At 41.0% G+C, this 8,512-nt stretch overlaps 1 pseudogene; it reads left to right on the forward strand.

Annotated features, from left to right (window-relative positions):
- The first annotated feature begins 14 nt into the window (after positions 1-14).
- On the forward strand, positions 15-725 carry LOC149177742 (uncharacterized; annotated as a pseudogene).
- Positions 726-8,512: the final 7,787 nt, after the last annotated feature.

The following is an 8,512-nucleotide window of genomic DNA, read 5'->3' on the forward strand; positions in this document are numbered from 1 at the left end:
GGTTGAATCGATTTTCTGGTTTTGAGGAAATGGTGAAAAACAATCAGTCTGCTGAAGAAAGAAACAAATTAAATAAGCTGGAGGATACAGAGTCAGACAGGATGGGGAAGTCTAACAGAGTTATAGAGATGAAGCCAGATCAAATGAATTCATAGTTACAGAAAGGGAGGAACAATCCTCTGAAGATAAAACAAATGAATTGGGAAATGCAGACAGCAGATCTTTAAGGGATGAAGTGAGTCAATTGTTTAGGGGTTCTGGTTCAAATGATGTAGAAGGAAAGTTCAAAGATCCTAATCTACTTGAAAGCCTAAAGGGTGAGTTTTAGAACTGAAAATTTCATTCAGAAATTCCCATCTGTATTGGATGCAACATATGATATAGGTAACAGTGTTGTGCTTAAGTGTCACCAAATGGGTCCACCTTAATTGGGGTGATGAAGGTTTGATTTGTCTGTTTGCAAAAATATGGCAAATATTGAGGCCAGGCGGCATTTTGTTGCTAGAACCACAACCCTGGAAATCCTATGAAAGAAAACGCCTCGTGTCCGAGGTTGCGGTAGAAAATTTCCGTGAAATTATTTTCAAGCCAGATGCTTTCAGGGATATTCTGCTTGACAAGATTGGTTTCAACTTTCAGGTCAATGGAAATGATTAGTATGCAATGTGCATGTGCCAAATAGCACAGCTGGATTTAATAGGCCAATTAATTTGCTTTGGAAATGATTTACAAGATTTGGAAGAAATTATGAGTAACTAGTTGTAACTGATTATTGTTTTACAAAGTAAATTACACTGATGGTTGGTAAGAAAACTATGATTGAACAAGAAATGGTACAGGAATGGGCCGCTATTTCTAACCCAACTGAGTTAATGCAGGCTTGGCCGAGCTAGCCAGGTTAATACCGAGTTGGCCGAGTTGTTAGACAACTCGGCCGGCTCGGTATTAACCCAGCCAGCCGAACCGTTTCCTAGGCCGAGTCAAAGTTTGAGGGCATGGCTCAGACCAACTCAGCCGAGTCGGTTCCGAGCCAGCCAGTTTTGAAAACAGTGGGTTGTAGAATAGATCATAAGAAGCCCTTTCTCATACTTGCCTTGATCTCGGGAATACCTTTGACCACAATATTTCACAAAATCCTAGGTCTTGTGGAAGATCTTGCAAGGTATCTCAGCAGGAGTGAAAGTGATCTAAAATGGGGCCTAAAGGCTTCTTGTCAAACTTACAAGAACCTCTCCTACTCCAAAGCTTATATATTCCCAAGATCTAGCTTATGATTGACAATTTGCGGAATAATAACTTGAAATAGGTGTATGCTTTTAGTTTGCCTTTCACTGCTTAGTTGCCTTAAGTTTATTTTCTTAAACTGATATATAAACACACATAACAGTAAATGAAACAAATAAACAAACCATAAAGACAACAAGTTTAATTAGGAGTTCACCCTGATATCTTGGGCTACGTCTCCATGAGCTCTAGTCAACTCAACTAGGCTCTTTGGGATTAGGGTAAACTTCTTTTACAAGTTCCACACTCAACTCCATTAGTTTACAGCTGAACCTATGGGTTTAGCATACCATCTTATCCCGCTGGCTATGCATACTCTGCAGACAGATCTAGGCTTCTCTGGACTAGATTCCTCCAATCAGCACTCTGGGCTAGCTTGAGATCCTGGCTTGCACCAACTCCCTCAGAATTCTTTTACTGTCTCTGGAATTCCTTCTTCTATCTTTAGCACACATCAGACACCAGCAACAGCTTAATCATTTGATCTCTTTGCTGCTCTGAAACTTCATTACAACCCATGGCTCTTAGAAGTCTGTTTTGAGCTCTCTGGCTCTGCCTCCAACCTCTAGTGGCTCCTTCGTTGTCCTCCCAACCTTTGGTGGCTCTCTGCGAATCCTCAGCTCTACGGCTCTCTACAGCTATCGCTCTCTGGCTCTCTACAACTATCGACGCTCTGGTTCTGTGCAGCTATCTTGCTCTCTGGCTCTGCACAGCTATCTTGAGCTCTAGCTGTCTGGCTTTGCCTCCAACCTCTGGTGGCTCTGCCTCTGCTCGGTCCTCTAGCTATGAAGCTCTCGGCTTTTTGGCTCTCGACTCTCTGGCTCAATTCACGGGCTCTTTGTCCCTTCCTCATCCTGAGGACACATCCTTTGCAATCGCCCCAACCTCTTGTGCTCAAGTTCTCGAGCTCTCTGTCCCTTCCTCATCCTGAGGAATCATCCCTGGACAATTCGCCCCCAACCTCTAGTGGCTCTATGCCTCTATCAGCTCTGCGGCTATCCGCTATTACAGCGTGAGCTCTCTGGCTTTTGTGAGGCATCCTCCCAGCTCTACGGCTCCCTATCCGTTTCTTTGTGTGCAGTCATGAGGAATCATTCTTGGCGGCTCTGCGTCTCTTCGATTGGCCCTCTGTCTTCCTCTCTGTGCAATCATCCCTTTGTCTCTGCCTCTGGCCCTCTGGCTTCTGGCTTTGTGGCTCTGCGCGTTACATAACGCATTCCTGTTACAAAACGCCCGCTTACAGCGTGCCACAGGAGCGATAGAATGTTTCCAATGGAAATGACATAGTCGGGCGTTCTTCTACCTACATTCTGAAAATAGCAGCATAACGGCAACACACAGGGAAACTTACAAAAAACACATCATGAGCCTTTAGGCGGAACTCAAATAAAGTTCAATCGCCCCTATAATCCTCTCGGGTCCGTCCTTTGATCGCTTATCGCAATCACAACAAGCAGGAGCCCCTTTGTATTGTTGCGATCTTGATTGCCGATCGCCGATCGCACTATCACAATCGCATGTCGGTGCTGTCGCATATCAGCATATCACATTTTCGCATGTCAAAGGCCCCTTTACATGGTTGTGATCCCATTCGTCGATCGCCGATATCGGTGCATCGCATATCGCAAGTCGCGACGGCCCGGGGGTCAATACCACTTTCCATGGACTACTCTGATGCGACAATTATTGCCGATCGTCGATCTGCTTCATCGCAATCACAAATCGGCTCACCCGGGTTCCAATATCATATGGCAGTCTACCTCCGATGCGATATGTCAGAGATCGCAAATCGGGGAGTCTTCAGCCTTCGGTTTAAGTCCTCCCTTTGGAACCTTTCCGATGCGATATTTATATAAAACTCCACCTTTGACCCTTTTCTTTATTCGACTCGGAAATACAAGGGATTTGTGCTATTTAGCACCTTTTAACTCTTATATGAAGTCTTTTAGACTTAGAGGTTTATTCGAGATCCATTTTGGATCACGCCTTCCAACTAAAAAGCTTTTAGACTCCAAAACACTGATATACTAATTTGAACAATAAATGAGAGTAACAACACCCTCTTCCTTTAGCCTCCATACACTTGCCTTGCGTAGTGCCTCTGAACCATAGCCTTTGAACACTCCCTTCCTGGATGTGCTTGTCCTCTTGCGAAGAACTGTCTTCCTCCTTGACTTCCTGCAGAACCCCTGCTGAGAAGGTCACAGAAAGTAGTTTGAACTTCTCTACCTTGATCATTGATCCAAGGTGACTCAAACCAATGTGAAGTTACATCTGCTTCACAAAATTTTCATTTGTACCTGTTTGACATACTGTCAACAACAACTGTTAACAACAACAGGATTACAGACAACAACTGGATGGCCTAAACTTCTGCTTCAACAAAAGAAACAGATTTCACATCTTGTGAACACCTCCATGTCTTTACATCTGCATACAAATGATTGACTAGATAACAAGTCAACAAAACATGCCTTTAAAACAATTGACCCTTCAAGTCAAGCATGTAGAAAAAGAACTTTAGGATTCTTTTTCAAAGATGAAACACTTCATCATTATTTCCATCTTAGAGACCAAATCAACTTTTTCCAAGTCAACCTTAACATTACATGCATGTTTAAAAACAAAGTAATCAACCCTTCAAGTTAATCACACATACATGTTCAAATACAAGGAAATCATCAACATCCCTATGTTCATGCATATCATGCTTATGCATGCATTTCATCCTTCAACTTTCGCTTAAGTACACTGTAATTTCGAAGCTGAAATGAAATATAATGTTTCATCCTTCAACTTTCGCTTAAGTACACTGTACTTTCAAAGTTGAAATGAACATAATGTTGCAGCAATAAAGTGAGTCTGCCTGCTCAACTTTTTCCATCTTGCAACTTGCATCTCATTAGCAAAGAAATGCAATAAATCAAAAGACAAGCATCCTTTTGCAACAAACCTCTTGTGCTTCAATGATTGTCTTGGGGTCCTTCGGGATAAGGAGAATGCCTTCAACCCTTCTTCCTTCTTGTCCTCTCCTGGACTTAGCTATCAATAGCTTTCCCTTCACCTTTGCAAACTCAAACAATAGTTAGTTTACAAACAATCAAATAGCAAAATCCTTGCTTTTGTTTGAACACCTTTCAAGTCAAACAAGCATATACTGGTACCACTTGCATTATGATACCACCTGCTTCATGATACCACCTGCTCTGGTATAACTTCGCTTAATTAACCTGATGCTCTGATACCACCTGATCTGAAATGGGGCCTAAAGGCTTCTTGTCAAACTTACAAGAACCTCTCCCACTCCAAAGCTTATATATTCCCAAGATCTAGCTTATGATTGACAATTTGCGGAATAAATAACTTGAAATAGGTGTATGCTTTTAGTTTGCCTTTGACAGCTTAGTTGCCTTAAGTTTATTTGCTTAAACTGATATATAAACACACATAACAGTAAATGCAGCAAATAAACAAACCATAAAGACAACAAGTTTAATTAGGAGTTCACTCTGATATCTTGGGCTACGTCTCCATGAGCTCTAGTCAACTCAACTAGGCTCTTTGGGATTATGGTAAACTTCTTTTACAAGTTCCACACTCAACTTCATTCGTTTACAACTGAACCTATGGGTTTAGAATACCATCTTATTCCGCTAGCTGTCCATACTCTGCAGACAGATCTATGCTTCTCTGGACTAGATTCCTTCAATCGGCGCTTCGGGCTATCTTGAGCTCCTAGCTTCAACCAACTTCCTCAGAATTCTTTTACTGTCTCTGGAATTCCTTCTTCAGTCTTTGTTGACACCTAATCCTTGTGATTGGGTAAATATATGTAAATAAATAAATGAGAAATGTGAACAGTCAGAACAGTGTCTCCCTCATGTATATAACAGACCTACATGATTGAATGAATAATACGAATCAGTTTTTGATTAATGGAGTTATTGCCTGGCCTGACATGTATCACAACCAGCTCCTTTTTTAACTCTCATGCTCCTTGTAACTCCTCTGTCTGTCTGCCATACTCCTTACCTGCGCTCTCTGTCTTCCTGAAGGCGACTGTCCATAAACGTTTGTTGTTCTGCCATATTCCATTTATCAAACCTGCGCCTTACATTCAGTGACTGATTACCTGCGTTCTGTCTGCCATACCTGCGCTCTCTCACTGCGCTCTCATTGCCTGACCTGCGCCTAACATTGTCTGAAATTACTTGCATACCTTGCGTTTCAATCAAATCGCTTGGGTTTGGTTTTCCATTGACATCGCTTGGGTTTTCATTTCCTTTACCTGCAAAATTGAACGCTGTCACATGGAGGAGCTACGATGAGCGTGGTCTCGTTTTGAATCTGGTGGAGAAGCGAGATATCGTGGAAATGTGCTGTTGATGCGTGGAGATGTGGTGACCTTCTTTTCATGCGTGGAGATATGCTGCATATGTGATTAATGAACGCTGGATTATTAATACAGTTATAGTTTTTCAGTTATACGCATATAATTGACTGCTGTTACAGTTATTATTTGAATGCTGTTACAGTTATACGCACACACTGCTCGTTTTTTTTTTCAATGAAAACACTTGGTTGCAGTTAATACACATATCGTTTTGGGAAATGGTGTGATTTGAGGTCAAATAAATCAGAGTGGAGCAGCGAATATTAACACAGCGTGGATGTGCGTGGTTATAATAGTGGATATGCGTGGTTATAATCCTGAATATGCGTGGTTATAATAGTGGATATGTGTGGTTATAATGTTGAATATGCGTGGTTATAATAGTGGACATGCGTGGTTATAATGCTGGATATGTGTGGTGCATGTTATTGTTAATACCTGACATGTTATATAATAAAATGTTACTGAATGTTTGGTGGAGGTAGAACATCCATGATGCATTGAGCCCTTTTAAAAGGAGGCCGTATGGTATGAAGAATTGGACTTGTATGCTGGTATGCTGCTGATGCGTGGAGAATCCAGAGATCGCTGAGTGTTTGAAGTGGATCTGTGCTTTGGTATAGGAATTGGTAACAGAGGAGAAGCCGCTTCCCTTGAATGATACTTTTGAATGGTGTTATAACAGTATGATACCTCTGCGTTAGATATGTTTTGAACGCAGCCATATGTATTTTTAACGCAGCCATATGTATTGTTTGAACATTGTATTATTTGGTACGTTGCACGAGTTTTCTAGCTCGAGGTTATGTGGTTCTCTAAAGCTTTGTGTTGTGAGTAATATCATCTCCACCATATAGGAATTGGTAATACCTTTGTCCTATATATAAGAGTGCAATCTTTTTACAATTTTTACACTAGCGCTGCACTTTTTTCTCCACGAGAAGTACAATTTTATACATTATTAGCAGAAGTATTTTTCTATCAGCAGAAGTATTTTTTTACAGAATGCATTCAATCATATCCATGGTGGGAATAGTTCTCACTGGCAAGGAGAACTATCCTGAATGGTCCCGGATGATAAAACACACCCTCATCTTCAATGAGTTGTGGAAAGGAGTGTGTGTCGAAGAAGGAGACAATGACCCAGTACAACCTACCTCAGACAAAGAGCTTGTCATTTGGGAAAACAAGAACAGCAAAGATTATGCATTAATCGCAGCATCTGTAAATGAAGAGGTGAGTCACCATATTTCGTCATATTCCACTGCCTTTGAAGCTTTACAAAAGCTGAAAGAACTCTATGACTCACATTCTGCACTTCAAGTCGTTCAACTTGTTAGTGTCAGTCTTTCCAGCCTTCCTCCAGTGATCAAATATGCTCTTACAAAGTGGTCTCAGAGTGTCAAAGTCAAATTTTGTCATTTCAAAGAGTCTTCAAGCAAAATTTGGTCACTAGGCTTTAGGTCTAGGGTTTGCTTTCACTCCTTCTAAAGTTGTCCAAATGTCGGTCCATGTCATCCAGGGCTTTCCAACAAGCCAACCTGAGCTCAATTTGGATGCCGAGAAGTGCCCCAAAAGCAGGTGGAAAGGCGCGCTATGCGTAGGGCTCAGGCGCGCTACACATCAGGATTTTTTGCAAAATTTTTATCTTCAGCTCAGGAAACGAAGCCAGTTTGACCAGTTTTGACTTGTGATGGGATTTTTCACCCTCCTTGATGTAATTAATGGAACTTTATGTTGACTTGACACCTATTTACCTATTCTAGATGATTCATTCATAAAATAGCAAAAATTTAATGAATGAATTGGTTTCCTAGCTTATAGAGGCAAGTTGTTTTGACTGCCTAGATTGTAGTGCTTTGTTTAGAATTGGTTGAAACAACTCCTAGGATGATGAGCTCGACCCCTAGAGGCAAGGGAATGTGTTGGCTTGCCTATATTATGTATTTTCTTAGTCATTTTCATGGTTGGACTCTTGGGAATAGCTTGATACACTATTGTACATATTTTATCTGCAATTTTGGCAAAGGATAGACCAGGGTTTTGCAGCACTATTTAGGATTCATGTGGCCTTATGTGTTGATGGTGTGTTTCTCTCAGTACTTGTAAGTTGTGTATGTGTATCACTTTCCTTATTTAATCTTCTGCAATTAAACAAATGAAGTGTTAAGGTAGAATCCATAAATTTGCTATGCTCTGCCTTTAAGTTTGTTTAATTTTCCATGTTTTCTTCAGTTTAAGGAGAATCCTTGAGACTTCCTTGCTCTCCTTAGCTCCTCACCTGTCAGGTCTATTCATTCAATCACTTTAAAGGCATCAAAACAATCGCCTATCTTGCCCCAAGTAGACCTCTGCAAAAGCTGTGCCTCATCCCCGCACCCAAAATTGCCTTTCCCTTGAATTCAACAAAACTTCAAAAAATAAATTCCATAATCCTTGTACTTCATACCTAGCCTAAAATTAGTCATCAATTCAGTCATCTCGAACCTCTTTGATTACCTTTTGCCGAGATTGATCGGAGAGAGCCCTCTCCTATCCTCGTAGGGCTAGCTACGAGGTTGAGCGTGGTTTGATGTGGCCTCGAGTTTTGCCTTCCTCAGCCTGAGGGAAATTCGAACGCTAACACAACTCATGATTAAACTCTTCACTCTTGAACTGCAAAATAATGATCCTCTTGCTCTTGCATCTGAAGTAAAGTCTATAATGCATGATATCAAATCCACTAAGGTTGAATTGGATATTCCTCTTATTGCTTTTCTCAAGGTATTTTATCCTACTTACTCCAATTATCTTGAGTCATTGCAAGCAAATGGAAATCTCAAAGATATAACCTTT

The sequence above is a fragment of the Pinus tabuliformis genome, chromosome 4_1, assembly GCF_031772625.1.
Source record: "Pinus tabuliformis cultivar Carrire ecotype Pingquan chromosome 4_1, CPIR1, whole genome shotgun sequence".
Lineage (NCBI taxonomy): Eukaryota > Viridiplantae > Streptophyta > Pinopsida > Pinales > Pinaceae > Pinus > Pinus tabuliformis.